The sequence below is a fragment of the Dryobates pubescens genome, chromosome 15, assembly GCF_014839835.1.
Source record: "Dryobates pubescens isolate bDryPub1 chromosome 15, bDryPub1.pri, whole genome shotgun sequence".
Classification (NCBI taxonomy): Eukaryota; Metazoa; Chordata; class Aves; order Piciformes; family Picidae; genus Dryobates; species Dryobates pubescens.
Genome location: NC_071626.1, coordinates 3077429 through 3098022, shown reverse-complemented (window position 1 = coordinate 3098022; position 20594 = coordinate 3077429). Strand labels below are relative to the sequence as shown.

The window sequence follows — 20594 nt, the reverse complement described above, 5'->3', positions numbered from 1 at the left end:
TGCAAACCAGGGCAGAAATATACAGAGTCTCTCTCCATGCTGTTAACTTTCTCCTGAAGGGATTAACCTGACTCCTGCTCAAGTCAATGGAAAGACTCAGATATCAACTCAGATAAAGACATCATTTAGTCTCTGCAAGAATGATAAATAATCTTCAAATTTTCGTGGTGCAACCTGCAAAGAAATGAGAAATAATGTTTAAGCAGCATTGTGATAGGATGTGACATTGCATATGGGAACCACAATGTTAAGCAACATAAGGGAATGGGAAGAAGAGTGACAGTGGTACGTCATCTGGATATGTCATGTCACATCTAATAAATACTTATATGCTATAAAATGACCAAGAGACAAGGGATAAGCAGGGGCTGGCACAGACCTTCCACTAGTTTCTCCATCAGTTGATCAGTCTCCAAACACCAGCGTAGCTACACAGATGCAAATCTCAGGTGTCAGTAACAAACACCTCACTGTTTGCGCTTGGGGAACTCTTCCTCCTATTTGCCAAACAAACAAGGTTTACAACAACAGTAGCTTTCCCTGTTTCCCTCTGAAATAGACACTGCAACTGTTAATGAGCAGCTGTGGGTTACTCGATGGTAAAAATGGATGCAGTTCTTGTTAGCTTTTTGTTTCTTGCAGGAGTGACTCTCTTGTTGCCACTTCCTGCTTCTGTTCATGCAGAGGAAGGGGTTTGGTCTTGCAGTGACATTAGAAAAAGGGCTTTGGTGGTTTGGTTTTTTTTTTCATCCTGAGGCATGCAAACATTACTTTGTACTAAATCCAAGTAACCTGGAAAGTACTTTATGTGAAGGACTTGCTTTCTTATACCAGCTTGGTATAAGAAACCACCTTAATGTGATTAATTTAAATGGATTGGAGTTTTGCATAGGTGGAAAGATAACCATTACAGAAAGGAGTGCTACACACACACACACACACACACATATATATATATATATATATAGCTTGTGCTGTGAGCAGAACAATAGCTCTGTTTCTTCTCTCACAACACAGATACTCCTAGTTAGAGGATACTGCATTCTTTAGAAATATTTGGCATCCAATAGAAAAAAAAACAACACACAACAATTGTATTTCAAAGCAAAATACTGTACTCAAAATTAATTTCCCCTTTTAATTACCTGCCAAGACTTTCAGTGTTCCCCCAGCAAATGAACCCATGCCTTGCAGCTGAGCACAACACTTTCCCACACTGCTGCCTGGTTGTGAGGTCGCTGACTCCTACTGCTGCTCCACAGAACCCTGAACTTGGCTCTTGGCAGGACAATAACTGCTTTCCACATACACTGTGTTAAAAATACCTACATTTCTGTAAGGATTCCATGTCTTGTTATGTGAACTTCACTGATTTAACTCCTATACTTTTTTTTTCCCCCCCTGCCACAAAATAGCTACATCTTTCTGTTCAATAAATGGAGAGGTAAAGGCAGCGAATTTATATTCAAAGCAGGAAATCTTGGCTCCTTGACAGCATGGCATTCCTGCAGCTGGATTTATATTCTAATGGCTGATGTAGATTTCATCAGATTGTCTGATGGCAATAATTCATTCCATGTAACCTGGGCATACTCTGTTCTTGCTGGCTTAGAGAGCAGACATATTGCACTCACCAGCCAATCCATCTTAAAACTAGTTTAAAATATTTATAATCATGGTTAGCTAGATGGAAATATGATTGATTGCTACATATTCCACTAAATAATAAAACAAATCAATAGCTATAGTTATGAAACCAGACTCCTGGGATAAATTAATCAAAATCAGTGCCCATGTTTCAAACTTACGCCTGTCACCCCGTCTTGCAGCTGTATTGTCTTCTGTGAAACTGCCTGAGAGCACCAGGTAGTGGTAGATACAAAGGCCAAACGGATATCAAGTGCTACACTGTTACAGACTCATTATTATCATTTACAAGTGGAAAACCTTAAACACTCTCATTGCATTGCAGTCAGGGTAGGCTGAGGGAACTGAGGAGCAAATGCCTTCCAATACCAGAAGGGAACTTAAGGATAGGCTGGAGAGGGACTTTTCATGAGGGTGTCTAGCGACAGGACAAGGGGGAATGGTTTTAAGCTGAGGAGAGTAGGTTTAGACTGGATTTTAGGACGAAGTTCTTCAGTAGGAGGGTGGTGGACTCTGGAACAGGTTGCCCAGAGAGGTTGTGGATGCCTCCTCCCCGGAGGCATTCAAGGCTAGGTTGGATGAGGCTTTGAGGAACAAAGCCTAGTTGAGAGGCTTCCCTGCCCATGGCAGGAGGTTTGGAGTAGATGATCCCTAAGGTCCCTTTCAATCTAAGCCATTCTTTGATTCCATGATTTTTTTGGTTTCTTCTTTTGTCATAATTATGTGTCCTGTCGTAACAGAGGTACCAATGGCAGGCATGAGTGCATACACAGCAAAACAACTGTATTTTAGTGGTATAACTAGGATTTGAAAATAAAACCACAGCTTCACTCACTTCCAACCCGCCTTCTCCCTGTACCTCACTTGTGGAGCACAGCATACCTGGATGTGCTGCAGTAACTGCACTGATAGCAGCTCTGACTCAAGGACTTGTTTTACAAATCATGAATATAATAATGCACTTGCACACAATCATTTACCATTATATTACCTACCCAAAATAGCCTTCAAATTGAGTAAGATAAAACAAAACAGACATCATCTTGTTAGCATTCAAAGATCAGGAGAACTGGTAAGTCTAGCAAGAACTGGTAGGTCCTGAGCTTTAGAGGAGATCTGTAGGGGATATCTTTGCATTCCTAGGAAGTTCAAAGCTTGCATGTCTGCTTTGTCTGGGTGATTAAAAATCCCACAAGTTTTGCAAAGGCAGCTATCCTACATCTTGAAGACATTCAGGAAGACCTCGGTAATCATGTCTTGTCTCTGTAAACAGGAAGTTTGTTCCTGAGTTGCATTTACTGCTTTTAATCCTAAACTGGCTTCACCAGAAGTCTACACTGGTATGAGCAAAGTGAATTCCTGTGCATGTAAGAAGCGGTTTCATGCTTGCACTCCTTTTTTAGGCAACAGCAAGGGAACTTCTGTTTACTAGGAAACATAGTCATCTGTACTCTAGTTTGCTTGTGCTGCTGGAAGGGTGCAATGGAGCTGGAAGCAGGGGAATTTTCAGCTGGCACTGCTCCTGTGAGGGCAGCCCTTGCTTTGCCCAGTTGTGGAGAAGGACTGTGTAGAACAAGCTGTTCATGTTGTTCCTCAAGATCAGGACCTTGCTGGCGCTGCAAAATAAAATACACTCTGATCATCCAGACACAGAGTAGCAGAGAGCTGCCTGCAGAATGGTGGAGCTTTGGCCTCCCTCAGCATACACAGGAGTGTGGGGAAGCAAAGACTTGAAGACCTGTGAGTCAGCTCCTCTTAAGGAGCCCGTGGTATGGCCTGGTATATTCAGTCTGTAGGTCTGGTCTGTACCACAGCAGAAGACCAGTTTTGAGAAAAGGCCCTGTGGTCACAACACAGAACTTTGGCTAACAAAGTAAGAGAGAGTAAGCAGGCAGACAGTGAGGATCAGCAGATGTCCAAAAGGAAGAAAAAGCCCTAATTCAAATTCTGCCCTAAGTGACCTGGTACTTGAAGTTCAAACCTGTGTCATCAAAGTCACTTAAGATGTGACTTCTCCGTTATAGGTTGTTCTTTGCGTGGTGGAAAGATGAAAACAACAGAGACTGTAGAAGTGGCTCATGAGCCTAGTTTTTAGCATTTAAGTCCTATAGAGAAACACACAAGCATGGGGTGGAAAAGGCTAAGAAGTGAGAGGATGCGAATGATCACTTTGAGAGGAAATATTCTAAGCACAGGAAGCAAGTGCTGCTGGTGCTGGCAGAGTGACCTCAAGGAAGATGAGAGGGATGGTAGGGGGACTGTGAATGTAGGAGAGAGAGAAAACACCGCGAGAATAAATAGGGAAAGGATGAAATAGAAATCGATCCAAAAAGCCACATCCTTTAACTTCAGTTACTGCCGTGGCAGCTAGGAAAGGAGCGCGGGGGGATGCCTGCTACCTCAGAGATGCGCTATATCACTTCAAGGGGAAGCACTGCGAGGAGATGCAAAACATGCTGCAAGCCGCTGCCCCCTCCCACTCTGCCCTCCCCGACCCCGCTCGCGGAGACCCCCCGGACGGCCAGCAGTGAGCAGTGAGGTCCCGTGGCGACCTTCGGAGCCCCGACAGCCTCAGCCGGGGAGATCCGCTCGCTCCCGCGGGCGGAGGCGACCGCGCAGCGCCGCCGAGGAGGGAGCAGCAGCGCCCCCCCGGCTCGGCGGGCTCCCCGCGGCGAGGAGGCCGAGGGAAGGCTTGCGGTGGGAGCCCCCTCGCCGCCGCCGCCCGGGGCATTCCCCGCGGCGCGAGCCCCGCGCTCCGCCCTCAGCCCCCCCCGCCCCGGCCCTGCCCGCTCCCCGCGCAGCCACTGCCTGGGCCGGCACCGTGGCCGCCGCGGCCGCTAGGTGTCGCCGGCGCCCGGGCCTCCCCCGCGGCCCCTCCTTGCGCTCCGGCTGCCGGCGGGGCTGTCTCAGTCCGAGCCTCCGCGCTGCGAGCGGGCGGAGGCGTCAGCCCACGGCGGAGACGCGCAGCCGGGATCGGCTCGTTCTTTCCTTTCCCCGCACACCTTCGCGGCTCGGTCGGGCTGACGCAAGGCTACTGGGGCCGCGTTCGGCACCGTCAGCGGCTGGGCGGGCGGCTCCCGCGCACGGCCTGCGGTCGCTCTTCAGCGGCAGCAGCGAGGAGTCGCGGCAAGGCGAAGGCTGCTGCTGCGGCGGCGGCCGGGGGAGCAGCCATGTTGGAGCGGGGAATAAAGTGACTTTCCTTGGGGAGGGAGCGCGGCCGGCGGAGCGGCGGCTCTCGGGGCAGCGAGGGAAGCGGACGGGCTCGGCTCCCGGAGACCGGATACCGCTCCGGGGCGGTGGAGGAGGGGAAAGGAGAAGGGGGTGAGGACCCGCCCCGGACCCGCGAAGCTCCGGCGCTGCTGGTGAGTTGTGGCTGCTTATTGTCTCCCCGGGGTCCGGGTCCGGCTCGCGGGGTCGGGGCCGGGCCGCAGGGGGCCCGCGGCCTGCGTGTGCGTGGGACGTCGCGGGGGCATGAGCCGAAAACGCGGCCCCGAGGAAGGGGGAAGGTGATGGGAGCTGGAGCCGGCGCCCGGCGAGAGGGCCGAGGGGAGCTGCTCGGGGAGCCCTCGGGGGTGGGGGCCGCAGCCGGCGGGGCCGATCTGCCCTCCCGGGCAGCGCTAGGCCGGGGAAGGCTGTGGGGGATTTCCGCTGCCCGACGGCGGCTGGGAGCGGCTCGGAGGGGCCCGGTGTGGCTGTCCGGGGGGCTGAGCCCCGTCTGCGCGGAGAGCCAGGGGTAGCTGGGCCTGGGGGTTGTGCTGGGGCGTGCAGCCAGTGAGCACCGCGGGATTTTTTTGGTTCTCCTGTGTTTGTAACCGTCCTTTCTCCACCGCCTCCTCTCCTTCAAACGAGGCTGCTTTCTCCTGACAGCTCTTCTCCTTGCAGCCTCCGCACGTATGACACATTTGCTCCTATTGCAGGTCTCCCCACACACACACCCAAAATATGTAGGTTTCTGTGCGTGGCATAAGTGCCCAGAGCTTTGAGTTCGTAGATGACAGGATACGTGAACATTTGCTGACCCTGAACTTCTGTGAACTCCTCCCTCCCTTTTCTCTTGAGATATGTAATGAGTCGAGTCCAGTGAGAGCAAAATTGTTCATCTCTCCCAAGGACGGGAGAAATGAGGTGGTGTTAGGTATATTTCATGTTTCACAGGCATTTACTACGCCCACCAATTCCAGTACTGTGTTCATAGGAGCGAATTAGCTGCTGCGTTTGAAGAATGCTGACCTTGATCCCCTTTGTCTCTCCCACAACAAATTCGGTAGCTGGCTGGAGTTGTTTTAAAGTCATTGCCCTCCTTGGCACTTTGGCGGTTAACAGCGTTCTGGGTATTGTGAGGGAAGCAGGGCTGAGGTATACCATAATCTCAATAATTTTAGAAGCATCTATTTCCTTTTTTTTTCCTTTCACCTTTTCTTTTTTCTTCTGTTTAATTTTGGTGAATAATTTATATTGTTTTTGTCATAGAACAGAAGATCGATAGCAACTTTCTACTATGTCTGATGGCATAGATAGGAGAAGAGAGAGCCTGGTTTGAAATTATTCCATTCCCCTGGCTCCCCTTCCTTTCTTAATTGTATTAATTGAACTAGAAGCTAGGTGACCAAAGGTTAAATACTCGGAAGATGTGGAGCAGAAGAAAACACTGATGAAATCGTTGAGTTTGGGTTTTGGTTTTGTAATAGAATTGGATAAAAATGAAGTAGGTGATCTGGTGTGTTAGGTGCTTACATTGTGAAATAAATTGCCGTACTGCTTTGTTCTAGGAATTCTGTATCCTCGTACACAGCTCTTGTTATTTATGTCTGCACTTCAAAAAGTGATGTGAGAGAGACTTGCTTTGAATAATTAACACAAAAGTAACAGATATGAACAAAACGATTATTTCTGAAGTGCACAGTGAAAACATTTCCTTAAAGATTGTATATACTGGAAGGAACAAACTGAATTTACTTCTCCAAGCTAGCAAGAAAGCATTGTAATATTAACTAGGCATTAAAAGGGCCACTTCCAGTTGAAAGATGAAAGCGTCTGTTTTGATGGTGTGATTTAAATACTGCTTTGACAATAATGAGTCTGGCTGAGACAAATTTTTAGGAAGGATAACACGGTGAAGTTCATACCTTGTATTTGCATGTTGTGTGGTGTAGCCCTGTGTTTACCCAGGATGGAGCTCGACACAAATCAGTAGGTGGGGTTTGCCTGCATCCAGAGTTTGCAAATTGGAGCCTGTGTTGTCTGAAGCAAATTATAGTTTGAAAGTGGCCAGTCGTTTATTTTAAGCTTGGCTAACGATGTCGTGCAGTAATTGATCTTTTTAATAGTCCAAATAAAATTAGATTGAAAATAACCCAAACAGTGCTGTGTTTTTTCCCATGATTGGCTTTGGCTTCAGTTTCTGCTTAACACTGCAGTGTGAAGATATGATACAGCTTATGTCATGGTTGTTAAGATGATCTGTATCACCGTGGTGTTGCTTAAATGTGGAGCTTTTACAATAAAACTATGCAGAATTTATTCAATAGGTTGCTAACAGACGAAGTATTTCAATTTCTTAAGTGATTGCCTGCTGCCAGAGGGAAAACTAAAAAGAAGGCTTGGCTTGTCCTCAGGAGTTTTGCTTCAGTATATTTGGAGTAATTGCACCTAAAAAGTGCAATTGGGAAAGACCAATTCAGTGAACAGTCTGCATTAAAACCTGTGCAGGAATTTGTTCTTTGTCCTCGTTTCGTATTTAACAGAAGCTGTTGACCTTTCACACACGGATCACCTTTGTTTGTTGGCCAAGAAAGCTAATCAGGTGTGTTTTGTAAAGACATCTGTAGTACTTGCGTCCTTAGTCAATGTGTCCTTAGTGGTGTGATGTGAGAATAGACAAAAGCACATCCTGAAATCAAGTTCAACAATAATAATGAAGCTTTTCTAGTGTAACCTCATTAAATGTGGCTTACAGTTCTTAAATTGCAAGTATTTTGAGTTCTTAGCTGCTTGCTTTTTAATGCTTGTTTGTTTTTGCAGCAAGCTCTGAATATGTTATCTACTGAGGCAGCTGGACACCACTGTAATCAGTGGCACTTCAGAATTGGATATAAAACAATACTTTGCAACATTAGCATGTAAAAACGCTTTGAAAGTGTCAAGTGTTTACTTGACAGTTACACTTCACATCTAAAGAAAACCCGAGCCAGTGTGCTGCTAGCGATTGTTGCCTTTTTTTGCCAAGCACATAATTACAGCAATGACTTTTCCCTTCTGTGTTGTAAGAACGGGAAATTATTTAGTGCCTGTTCCTATGCTGATGTAGACACTGTCTTTGTTGGATGTTGCAGGTGAAAGCATTTTGTATCGAAGTATTTTGATCACTAGACAATAATTTTAATTTACCTTTTTTTTTTTTTTTAACCTTTAAAAAGCTAAGTGAATAAACCTGCTAAATATTTTCTATGCTGCTGTGTATACCTTTGGGGGCCTAGTAGAGGTTTTTCCCCCATGAAGCAGCAAAGAACAGACACTGCTTCCTTCAGAAATACTAGATTCCTAGAAATGACCACTGAAGGTGTGGGATGTTTATTTTTCCTGAGGATTTTGTGAATAGTTGTGATATACTTTCCTCTGAAGAATGAGAGGGAATGCTTGTTCAGACAAATGAATATTTATTGTGCTGTGTCGAGTACAGATCCATACACATGGACTTGTAACTAACCTGATGAATTGGTAATTCTTTGAGTTGTTGATTTCTTGAGCTCCTTTTGGCAGAGATGTCAGCTCCAGACTGAACTGGCTAATTGGAACATCTACAGAGGTTTAAACCTCAAATGTTTAAGCACCGATGTTGACAGTCACAAGGAATAAACAAAACTGGAACTTGAGCTAGTTTGCCAACCTGGAGCACACAAATATGTGTTAGAAAAGAGTTGTCCTTCAGTTCAGTGATCCAGTTACATGAAAACCAATAATCTTAATGGATGCATGATCAGGTAATTTGCATCAGATCAGCTTTAGATGCATCAGTCCTTTGATATTAAGGCTTTTGCCACTTCCTTGGAGATGATTATACCCTGTAGCTGACTGTATTGTACCATCAACACAGTGATCCTGGAAGTCATTGTCACTCGGTGTTTTAGTGGAATATTTGGGGTCTAGTGCCTGTTCATGAAGGATGACAAATTTCTGTCTGTAGGGAATGTCAGATTATCAGATGTGCTGTGTATAAGCACAAATGTTAGAAAAAAAATCTGTAAGGAGCATCATAACCAATAAATGCAGCAGCAGCAGAAGTAATGGTCAAATCACATCTTAACTCTCGGGGTGGCAGAATTGGGCATGAGGATTTTAAGAGCAGGGAAGATATTTATAACATTTAAAAATAAATACTCAAAGGCTTCTCTGAGAGTTTGAAAACAAAATTCTGTTTGCTTATTTCTGTAATACCTTGAAAACACAGTCAGCTGAAGGACAGTTTTGTGCTAGGTTTTGATTGCAACCTTTTTCTCCTTATTTTTTTATCTGTCTCCTCTGGAACAGCTAGTTGTACATATATTATGATGAACAAGGCTGTGATATTATATCAGAGCAAGGAAACATGTCTTTCATTACACTCCCAGCTACAGTTCTTGCCTGTCTTTGTATTTTAGGTTAGACTTGCTTGGTATCTTGCATAACTGAATGTTACCCTGTGCCCTCTAATCACATTTCATTTAATTATACTCTGCACCTCGTAATTGTGCTCCTTTCTCTGACTGCTGCTGTTGTCAAAGCTTGGTAGAGCTGCAGGATGGTCTCTGATTTTTAACATCTGCGCTTTGTCAGCTTCACTAAGGATCCTTGCATGCTTTCAGTTTGTGTTGAAGTTGGCAGGATCACGACTTTGCTGTGCTCAGTGGATTAGGGCATTTTGCAGGCACGTAGCTGTACCAATGCGCTTATGTCACAGTGAACTGCCATAACCCGTGTTGTCTTCTTTCAGAAATGCCTATTTCCAAGTATTTCTCATTTCTTGCTCTTGCAAGACAGAAGCCTCTTGATTTGTTTGCATTTTATTCAGACGTGTGCAACATGTTTTTATGCAGCAGTCATTAAAGGTAACAATGAAACTTAACGATAATGGACGTTAATTGGGGTTCAAGAAAATGAAGATCTTTGGGAAATATGGATCACTGAGAATTATCAGAGTATTATCAGCAAATCCATTGTCCTGCAATGAGAGAAAACTGGGTTAAAAAGTTGCAGTGGCATATGGGAGTAAAGAAGCCAGTTCACAAAAGTGTAAAGAAGCTGAAGTGGATGCAATTGGCAAGGGAAGCCAAAGACTGTGATGAAGGAAAACCCTGCTGTCATGGACTGTGACAACAAGACAAGGTGTGTTTTAGGACAACCATTCTAACAAAGTCACTGGCCTGTTACAAATGCTGAAGAAAATGCTGGCATTTGGTGGTCTTCAGAAGAGGCTGATGTTCGTTAAATGCTGCTATATTCAGAAGGAAACCAGATGATAGATAGTCTGCTGTAAGGCAATCCCAAAGAGAACCTGAGGGTGTTAAACAGCTGTCACTGAAGTTGTACAGTAAGAATTGTAGAACTTGGTAGGGTGCTTTCTAGAGTCTTCATGCTGGTCAAGTTTTTCAGTACATCTCAGAACACTGAGAAATAGTGTGATTTTAGCACAAATTAAGTTTTTTTCTCCAGTGGTTTTAAAAGTTAATAATATGGAGAGTAATGGGTATTGACAGAGCAGGAGTTTAGGTAAAGGAAAAAACTTGTCAAGTAGGTATTTTTAGGTGAACCTGCTCTGGCAGCAGGGCAGGACTTGCTCTTTAGAGGTCCCTTCCAGTCCCTACCATTCTGTGGTTGCCTGACAGATCTTGTGAAACTAACTCTGGTTCTGTTGATAAAAACTTTGTGTGGTATGATATTGTTGATGTTGCAGGCAGGCTTCTCTGAGACCTTTGGCTTGGCTGTTACGTGACACTTTGATTAAGGAGCTAAGATGATAGATCAAATGGCTCCACACGAAATGGTTTAAAACCTGGCAGATAATGTGAATCAAGTGGCTAACTATAAATAGTTGCCTTTACGTAACTGCATACGATGAGAGCTCCTCGTCGTGGAATAACGTTGGTGAAGGAGCTCTGGGAAACCTGCTCAGTGCCTGCTGTGGGGCATTGCCACTGCTGAGGTGACAGGCAGTGAAAACTGCTGATTGTTTTTGCAGCTCAGAAAATTGGCAAAACAATAGATAGTACAGAACAAGTCATTAGCGCAGGGTGGATGCTTGGAAAAGTAGCAGTTTCCTGACTGTTTACTTGATGTGGTATTTTAAATCAGGCTTTAAGAGACTGAATACAGTATTACAGCTTTAAAAACAACGGTATTTTGTAATTAAATATCAGCAGCTATTAATATTAACTTTTACTTTGGGAATTTGCTCTGTAAAGCTTTGGAATAGTTTCTCATGTAACTGCCTCGGAGTGTTTGGTCTGCATTTAGTAGGTGGGTTTTAGGGCAAGATCTTACTGTAAAACTACATTGATGTGATTAATAATTCAGTAATATACAAGAGGAAGAGAATGAGTTATGACTAAATAGATTGCATTGTATTATATTTCCACCAGTTTCCTGTATATCTTAGAGCAAACTTGAATTTGTAAAGGCAGAATTTGTAAGCATTCTGTGTGTGTGCCAGAAGAGGTTGTGGTCATATGGATGTTTAACTGGAGAAGATTAAAAGCTTTTTTTATTTCCCCCCAGTCTGTCTTTAGTTCATTGCAGGAACATCTTCTGTTCTTTCTCTCTCTCTCAAGATCTCAGTGTCACAGACAGCAATATTTACATATGCAGGGGCCTCGTTTCCTTCGTAAGCACTATTGAGTCTTAAGGCTGTGTCATAAATATTTTACTAAATTGTTCACTGCCTGCTTGTAAAATACAAAACTGTTTCATAATTCACCTTATTTATGCTTTCTTTGAAAACTAAATATTAAACTTAAGTCTTCCTGCATGACTGTGGGAGACTAAGCTTGGGCTGGTGCTGCTTGTGAAGAACACATGGTTTAAACTGGCATAACTTGGGCACTTTTGCTTAAAGCTGTGATTGTTTTCCCCCTTGCTGGCTTCTGCTCTCATCCCCAGCTTCTGCCTTTGTACCAGCAGGTGCCTTGTCACCATTTGGCTGTGTCAGGGAATTGATGGAGGCATTTGGGTTCGACTTTACTTTTGTTTTCACATGTAAAGAACAGTGTCTTTCTGCAGAATCAATGGAATAACAACAGTTTGTAATTAATTTTTTAAATATCCTGAGCAGATGGGAGGGGAAACTTCCTGTTGTAGAAAGAGGAAAGGAGGTCCTCGACTGCTAAATATATCAAAGATACGTGCTGTAGTAAAGCCTTAAAACTGATGTGTAAAACAGCAGCTCAGGAATTTATCTTAGTACAGAATAAGAAGAGACAGTGGGGAAATAAGTCCTGATAAATCTTGTATCCACATTTAAAATTAAGAATATATGTAATGCCTTTGATGTGGGAGTTTTGGAAGGAAGTAGGGTTTTTTAATGTGGAAATTTGGTGTTGAAATCTAAAGGTACAGAACATAATATCTTCTTATAGAAAATGGGAGTTAAAAACTGAGCTGCACAAGCTGAATTGGAGCTATCAGAGTTCAAAAAAATGTTGGAATAGGCAACAATAAAAGAGCCCTAAACAATTAATGACTATTTTTGTGATATTGTAAAGGTGTCCAGGAGGGGAGTTGTGCAGGATCCTTGTTTATTCTGAAGAAGCTACAGTCTGGACTTAAATCACTGAAATTCACACTGACTGTTCTTGAGAATATTCTCTACAATACTCTCATAAAGAAATTCCAGAGGCAGTTCTGAAAGTCTTAAGGTTTCATTACCTTTGTCAATATGATGCAGTAGTTGATGAGAAAGAAGCAAAATATTTTAAAGCTTATGGTGTTTACCTTCAGGATTAAACAAGATAAACAGCTTATAGTGTGTTCCCATTTGCACAAGGCAAAGTATTTTTAAACCTGCTGCTTGTAATTCTGGGTTGTTTATCAGGGACTGCAGTTAACCCAAATGATTTCTTCGTGGCTTGTTTCTGATGCATCTCAGTCCAACTCACAAAAGCAAAATATCTGATCCATAAGTCAAAAAACAAAAAGCTTCAAAGTGTATTTAGACAGAAGTTGGCCTTTGGTTGCTAAGAATAGTCTTTTTTTTTCTGGACAGCACAGGAAAAACAACATAATGGTGCTCAGTAATTAGCTTGCTCAGTGGGTTTATGTTTTTCCTCTTGACTTTGATGCAATTTTAGTATTTTAGGAGCCACATGAGCAATACGAAGTAGATTATCAGTGCTGAAGGTATGGATTTGATATGTTTTGGTAGGAAGCTTAGCAACTGCATTTTAAAATGTTCTTGGGTTTAGACTTACAAAATGTGAAGTCTTGCGTGTCCTTAACACCTTCTTCCTTTCAAATGGGTTTAAATTATTTTTTTTATCATTGGTTTTACATAATAGGAGCTTTAGTCTCATGGTATTTGTGAATAGTTCTGGTAGTGGAAGAGGTGGACATCAATTGAAGGATTTAAGTCAGAAGTTGTTTGCCATCGTTAAGTGTTACTTTGAGGAGGAATGGACAGCCAGTGATGGTTTGTGCTGCTTCTTAACAAAGACTTCTCTTTAATGATCTGTTTCTAGGAGTGGGGAGAGAGAACCTGGATTTTTCTGTGTTTTTTTTTTTTCAGCAAATAACTCATTCACATCTGAAATACAAATTGTGCCAAATGGACTGATTGTTTCTTTTTAAATGCTCATCTCTAGAATCAGTAGAGAGAAACAGATTCAGAGGGCAGTCCAAAGATCTTGATAATTGAGAGCTGCCTCGCTTTCCTGACTTACCTTGGAGGGAGCCCATCGCAGTCATTATTTTGTGTTATACATTAGTTTCAGCTGAATTAAGCACTTGGTTCAGAATGTTATCTGCTGCATTTCCATTGCTATCTGGAGAGCACTGGAGGGAAAGGATAAGGCAGGAATTACATGGTTGATGATGAAAGAGAGGGTAGCTGTGGAACAGAGCAAAGCATTTTCTTACTGATGATGGAAAACTCTTGATTGACCCCAGAATTGATATGAAACTTTCTCCATAGTGCCTCAAGTGCCTAAAGATGCATAAGGATGATTTCCCCCATGCAGTTTATCTAATTGGGTCTTTAATATGTAAGCAAGAAAATGTGAGATGTTTTCTTTGTTCTTCCCTTCTGCACGCAGATGCTTGGTGTGTGAATTAAAATGCCAGTCACGAGAGGAGTAGTGGTATCATGTTTTAATATTAAAATAGGTTGCTGAATGATCTGTTTCCATTTTATGTATCATGATCATTTCAGAACCTAGGCTTGCAAGGGCAAATGCAAGCAAACCCAATTTTTGTACTAAGGGAAGCTGTTTCTTAGAACCAGGTATTGCTGCATGATAAAATGGAACATATGCTCCCTGATAAAATAAGCCAAGTGAAGCTTTAGGCATATATTTCACCTGCAGCTGATGTTCATTATTGGCTTTTTAATGACATTACACTGCATTAAGTTGTAAATTTCAATCTTTACAGGGTTGGATTGTCATATCTGCTCTTGGTTACTGACATCTTAGCTGTCACTGTGTCCTAATTTACATTTTGGCTTGGGTTTTACGTTTTCGCTCAGAAGATGGGATGTAAACATCTGGCTTATGGTGAGAATTTGTTCCTTGACTTGCTTGACATGATTTGCCAAGTCTCATGTTAGTTTAGATAACCTGTTGAAGATGTTCTTGTAGGCTATAACTGCAACAGGTTTTGTGTACTGGCAGGGACCAGTTTTCATGGCAAGTGGTGCATCACTAGCTATAAAGTATATTAGGACAAATTATATTCGTTTGTGATTGCTTAATTTGAGGCTTCTTTAAGATACTAATCTTTAGGGTGGAAGTGCTGGGAACATGTTGAAAATCAGCCTTAACAGTGTTTGCTGCACAGATGTGGTAACAGAAATAATACCTTGGCAGTGTCTGAAATCCTAGTGGCAGAGATTTTGGTAAACATTTCTAGGACACAGCTGTAGGAGAAGCAAAGATGGTGCTTACATAAACCACTGGTAAATCGACTTTATACTATGACAGTATGATAGCTTTCCCTTTTCTAAGGCTAAGTGATATCTTGCTCTGTCTTTAAAACACCAGTGTAAATGCAATCTACCCTGGACTATTTAACCTATAGTAGTGCTCTGATGCCTTTTCCAGTTGTATGTCAGACAGCTCTAACAATACCTGCCCTCACCAGACAGGCCTGAAACAGAGACTTGGAAAGCAGTCCTGTTGACTGTCTTCTATAGGGAATATTCTCTCTTAACTGCATTGGGTATACAGAGCTGCCAGTAGTAGGCTTTGTGAAAAAAAAAAATAAGAAGAACAAATAACAAATAAATAAAAAAGGACTTTGTCACTTAAGGAAGAAAAAACTTCAAACCTCTGATAAAGCACAGGAAGCAAAATTGTTGACAGAGAAAATTCCTTTTCTCTATAGTCACTTTTATGAGATGAGCCACACCCCAAAGGTAATATATTTAACTGTTAGTAGATCCTAGTGTTGTAATGTAATAGATTTTTTTTCCCTTGTATCCAGGGGTTTAAAAGGGATAAAGAAATATGTAGGTTAATGTCCTTTCAAAGTTATTTATGGTAGCTGCCATGTTGTTTGTGTTATGCTGTAATTTAAAAATGCTTGTATCTCTATGATCCTAAGAGGCTTCAGAAGAATAACATACAGAGTTTTGTTCCAAAGTAGATGTTCATGATGCTTCTTTCACCTTGTTGAAGTCCTGACAAAGCTCCTTCCACAGTGTGCACAAGCCTTGCTTTTTCTGCTAGATGCTGTTACTCCAGTTGCATTGAGTTATCAGAACTCCTTATCATAAAGTCTTAGAAGCTTTTTGATTAAGCAGTCTGACATACATGGTTTAGTAGTCATGAGGTCTTGGGTGACAGGTTGGACCTGATGATCTTTGAGGTCTCTTCCAACCTTACCGATTCTATACAGAGAAGCTGCGCCCTATTTTACAGCATAGGGCTGAACTTTTGTCTTTAATAATATCCCTTTACCCTCCTTAGATGAGCAGCTTGGCTGTATTTTTCTACTACACCTTAAGGTTAGCAGTGGCTTTTTTTGGGTAGCAAAAGGGGACAAACTCAGGTGTCAGAAGTGAGGGACAGAATGCATAGCTAGGACCGAAGGAGAGTTGTGCAAGTAGAGCATGATCCAGAATCAGGTATTACTGGAGTGTGAAAGACTGGCAATCTAGTGGAGTTTTCTGCTTTGTTTTGAAGCCAGAGGAAGGCCCAGGGCTTGTCTTAGGGCTTTGCTGTCTGTGCTGTCAGCAGTATTTTGATCTAGAAAGTCAGACATCTGAGTTTATGTAGTGAACAGAGTGTATGTAAATCTGCTCTTAGATGCCTGTGCTGAGATGCGGGGTGTAGTGTTATTCCTGATGCATGCTGATTATGTGTTCTAAGGATGATTAAACGTTTTGAACTTCAGCAGGCCAGGGGGATGCATCCAGGTATTCTTTTATTTTTTTTTTAAATTCCTGTTGTGAAACACTTTAGATTTAATTATACAATAGTCTAGAAAAGCTAGAGGTGATTACCAGGTGGTGCTGTTCATTGCTTTCAAACCCATGGCATCGAAAGTTTAATGATAGAGGAGGCTGAATTGAGGCTAAGAAATATTTCCAGTGTCCTAACACGTCTCATAGTCCTCAGGTTATCCATGATTCTGACACAAGTTTTTATTGATTAGCTCTTCAGCAGAACACTGCTCACTGCTGCTCCTCTGCACCTTTGAGTGGAGTGCTGCTCAGAATTATGCTATAAAGTGCCTTGTACTACTTCTCTCTTTTATTTCTAATACCTTGAAGCTTTAAATGTATGAAACTTAAATACTGGGAGTTCCATTGCTAATGTTTAACCTTCTTAAAGGAAAAATGAAGTTTTTCATTTCCAATATAGTGTTGTTACCTTTTTTTCCTCCATCAGTGTTTTGGGAAGTTGTGTTCCCTAAAAAATGTCAGTAGGAAACATCACAAGAGGCATACTGTGTTGTTGGAGAGTTCTATAGGCATTAATATTTGCAGCTTATCTGGGTTTTGTTCTTCTCTTTTTTAAGTAATTTGGATGCTTGGAACTCTGCTGGTGGGTATAGTATGAATAGAATAGAAAATAGAATAGAATAGACCAGACCAGGTTGGAAGAGACCTTCAAGGTCATCGTGTCCAACCCGTCATCCAACCACCTAATCAACTAAACCATGCAACCAAATGATGAGGGCTTAAGTCTTCATCTGAAAGTTAGGTACTTTAAGTTTAAACTTGGCTGTGTGTATTTCTTTCATTTTACATAGTTTTGTAGAATAGGAAAGCAGTGTGTGAAAACACCAGATTCCCCTACCCAGTAGAAGGATTGAATCCTGTGTTACTTTGAGATGCTAGTTAGACATATCCTATCTACTATATTAAGTCTAACTCTGTGGAGTCAAACGAAAAGAGAAGGCATGATCTATATTAAATTTTAATTAAATTCATAGAAAAATAGAGAGCTGATGGATAGAAGGATGCCATGACCTTGTAAAAAGCCAGAGGTATTTAGGATTAGAATCATAGAATCAATAAGGTTGGAAAAGATAAACATTAGTAGCCTTTCTGTACCACAGACCTTTGTATATGTTGTTTAAGAGAGCTGGAAGTAACTTTAATAAACATGACAGACATCTAAATTTAGTCTGTCTTTTGGACTACTGAAAATCCTACTTACTGTATACTTGAAACTGGTTTTGCTTGAAACATGCCACTGAAGTTTCAGGCGTTTCTTTAGTGAAACATTCAGATGCACGAAAAAGAGGAGATGGAAATTGCAGTTTTGTGGCTGGGTGAAATTGGTATCTAGCAAATGAGATGTAAAGAAATGCAGCCACATTCTCTTCACACTTGCAAGAGCATGTTCTGTTAGCAATTTCTGCAGTTACCTTTGTTGCACAGTTCATGATTAGGTAATGTACTTTGGGCGTGTTATAAATGCATGTCTGGCATAGCAGAAGATGATGTGTGCTGTGTAAATCATAAATACTTTATTCACTATTTTCACTGCTCATTACACAGAATTGTCTAGCAGCACTTGAGAGAATAAATGAATTCTCCTAAGGCCTAAATGCTGTCATCAGCACTGGCTGTGTGTTTACATTCTTGACTGCAAGGGACCACTTTTGGAAATAATCTACTGAATGAATAAAATAATAAATAAAGACAGACTGTTCAGGTCTTTGTCATGATAAAGAAGTTTAATAAAAGCACAACATAAAAGTCCTCTTCTGACTATGAAACTCCCTGTCTCGAAACTCCCTGTCTCAAAACACCAATATCAATCATTCAGTAGTGTCAAAAAAGCTGCTTTTTAACAGCTCTTTGTAGCTAATCAAAGTTGATTATTTATTTTAGAGGGAAGTGAGCTTTTTTTGTATTAAATGGTGCACAGTGATAAAATTGACCTGATCTGTAGCATGTGATGCACTGTTTATCCAAATGATGCAATGTGATTTTGGATCATTTAATGAAAACTGCAGTATCTGCAAGGTGTTTGTATTTATACAATCAGATCAGCATAAATAATCTGAGTTAAAAGCAAAGGTTGAGGCTTTTTTAGCAGAAGATTGTTCCCCTTTACTGGTTCAGGTTCCTGGGAGTGCCATTCCTTTTCCTGAGGGTGTGTAAGGCTGACAAGGGTCAGGGCATTGTGATGACCAGGCTTTTCATAGCCTGGCTGTACCAGGGAGAGTGATGTTGCTGCCATCGATCTGCTGCTGGTTCTCCAGTGCATGCATTCTTTACTGATGAACCTAGCTGGCTGCCTTAATGCTCAAACATCTTAAAACTGCTGATGAATCATCTTCTTTCTGAGAGCAGTATTTGGTAAATTCCTGTCTGTGTTCTCACTAAGCAGGTCATTTGCTCTTCCTCAGCAGCAGACATAGACTCTATAAAAACTTCATATTGGTACCAAGATAGAGGTTTCTGTCTTTAGGGAATAGATTAGTTTAAGAATATTGTGAGCTACAGGGGAATTTGCAGGGTGAATATTTCACCTGTTTGTGCTATATGTTTTTTAAGAAAGAAGTAGTAAAAGTAAGAGAAGTTGTAGTTGAAGAGTAAAAGAGCTTCGAAGTGAGTATTTACTGTCACCTCCAGAAGTCATTACTAAATAGATGACCTACCAGTATGAACAAGATTCTTTTAGGGCAAGGTATTTCCTTGCTTGACTGACTCTGTCTGTATAAAAGCTGTTAAGTCTGTCTCTTCTTCTGATGCTTATTTTGAGTTCATCAAATGGTAGCATGAAGCACTACCAAAAACTTTGATACTCTAAAAAGACTTCTTGAATTGAGGATTTATGCCTGGCATTATCTCCTGCTGTTCTACAGATCCAGTGGAAAAACTGATTGTAAGCCAGCTTTGGTGGTATAGGTGAATATCTTTATGTAGTCTGGCTAGATTTGTGTGTTCTGAAGTTGAACCAACTGTAGTAAATTCTTTTTTTCCCCGTACTGCAGTGGAAAATAGAGGCAGACTTCAGAAAACATGAAGTCAAAATGGCCATGCCTCACAGTAACTCCACTTGCTTTAGCCTGCTCTGCATGCTGTGTTTTTCAGTGCAATGTGATGGTCATGAGACAGGAGTAGAAAGATAGCCTTTTCCATCTCCTGGTGCTCCAGGGCAACTTTTCTGCTCTACAGACTTCACCAAAGGAGGATTGCCACAATAGGGCTATAGACAGGGTGGTGCTTTTCTCTCTGGGCGGTAGCTGTATTTCATGAGTAGTCTTACATCACTCACTTGCTGTGAACCTGTCTGCTCTATATGCTCATTGACCTCTGTGTCAATGTGTTGAACTGCTGTTCATCAGACATGTACATTACAAGAAGCTACACATTTTCAATTTGCTCTGCAAAGTACAGGTGATGAAGGAAGATGGTTAGATCTTTCAGGTGAGTTGGTGACTTAATTAGATACTTTGACACTGGTCATAAATAAAGTGATAACACAAAACCTAATTACACAAGCCTAATTAGCAAGACATTTGTTCTACATCATATCCTCATCAGGTTTTACTGTCAGTTAGGATAATACATGATTTAAAAAAAAAATTGAAGCATTTCTCAAGTCTTGTAGTGAGTTGTAAACCAAATGATATCAATTCTCTGAGTCATAACAGAACAAGCTGCTTTTTGAGCTCATTGAGCTGTCTCAAGGAACTCCATTCAATAAGAATTTTTGCTAGTGGAGAAAGTCATGAGGTGTTGGGTGCTAGGTTGGGCTTGATGATCTCTGAGGTCTTTTCCAACCTTATTGATTCTATGAAAACGTGAACTGCAGTAGTAGTTTCAGAAAAGGTCTGTTGAGCAGTGGATGGGTAGTATTGGAAAGGCTTTGATCCTTCATGCTTTTATTTTGTTGTGAAGACTATTGGAGTACAAGGTGCTTACAACTGTACATGGAAAGCTTAGCTTCTTGAAAGTATGAAAGACAGAATCTGTGTTTTGATCCCAGTTTGTAGTGTTGTGTTTTGGTTTGTGGAGTGGGGTTTTGTTTGTTTGTTTCTCTCTCAAAAGCTGTGTTCTTTCTACCACATGCAAGAGTTTTAATTTGACCTGCCATATTTTGGTATTTTACATTATCTCACTGGCATAAACACAAGCCTTTACAAGGTTAGTTTTCTTTGTGTTGGAATTTCTCATCATTTGAAGTCTCTTCTGCTTGACTTTCTTAGTTGTTTCTTGTGCTCTCATGTTTGAGTGGTGGTCTGGAAAGAAGCAGGATGCCTGGTTTATGTAACTTTTGTAATAGATTTGTGCAACCTGC

The 20594-nt window shown here is 41.8% G+C and overlaps 1 protein-coding gene across 2 annotated transcripts in view; it reads left to right on the top strand.

Moving 5' to 3' along the window:
• Positions 1–4693: 4693 nt before the first annotated feature.
• The window catches only part of CDK17 (cyclin dependent kinase 17), a 91868-nt gene continuing 75967 nt past the window's right edge, over positions 4694–20594 (top strand). For both annotated transcript variants that reach the window (XM_054168110.1, XM_054168109.1), the window contains exon 1: positions 4694–5009. The gene's annotated coding sequence lies outside the window, so the exon portion shown is untranslated. The remainder of the gene's footprint in view (positions 5010–20594) is intronic.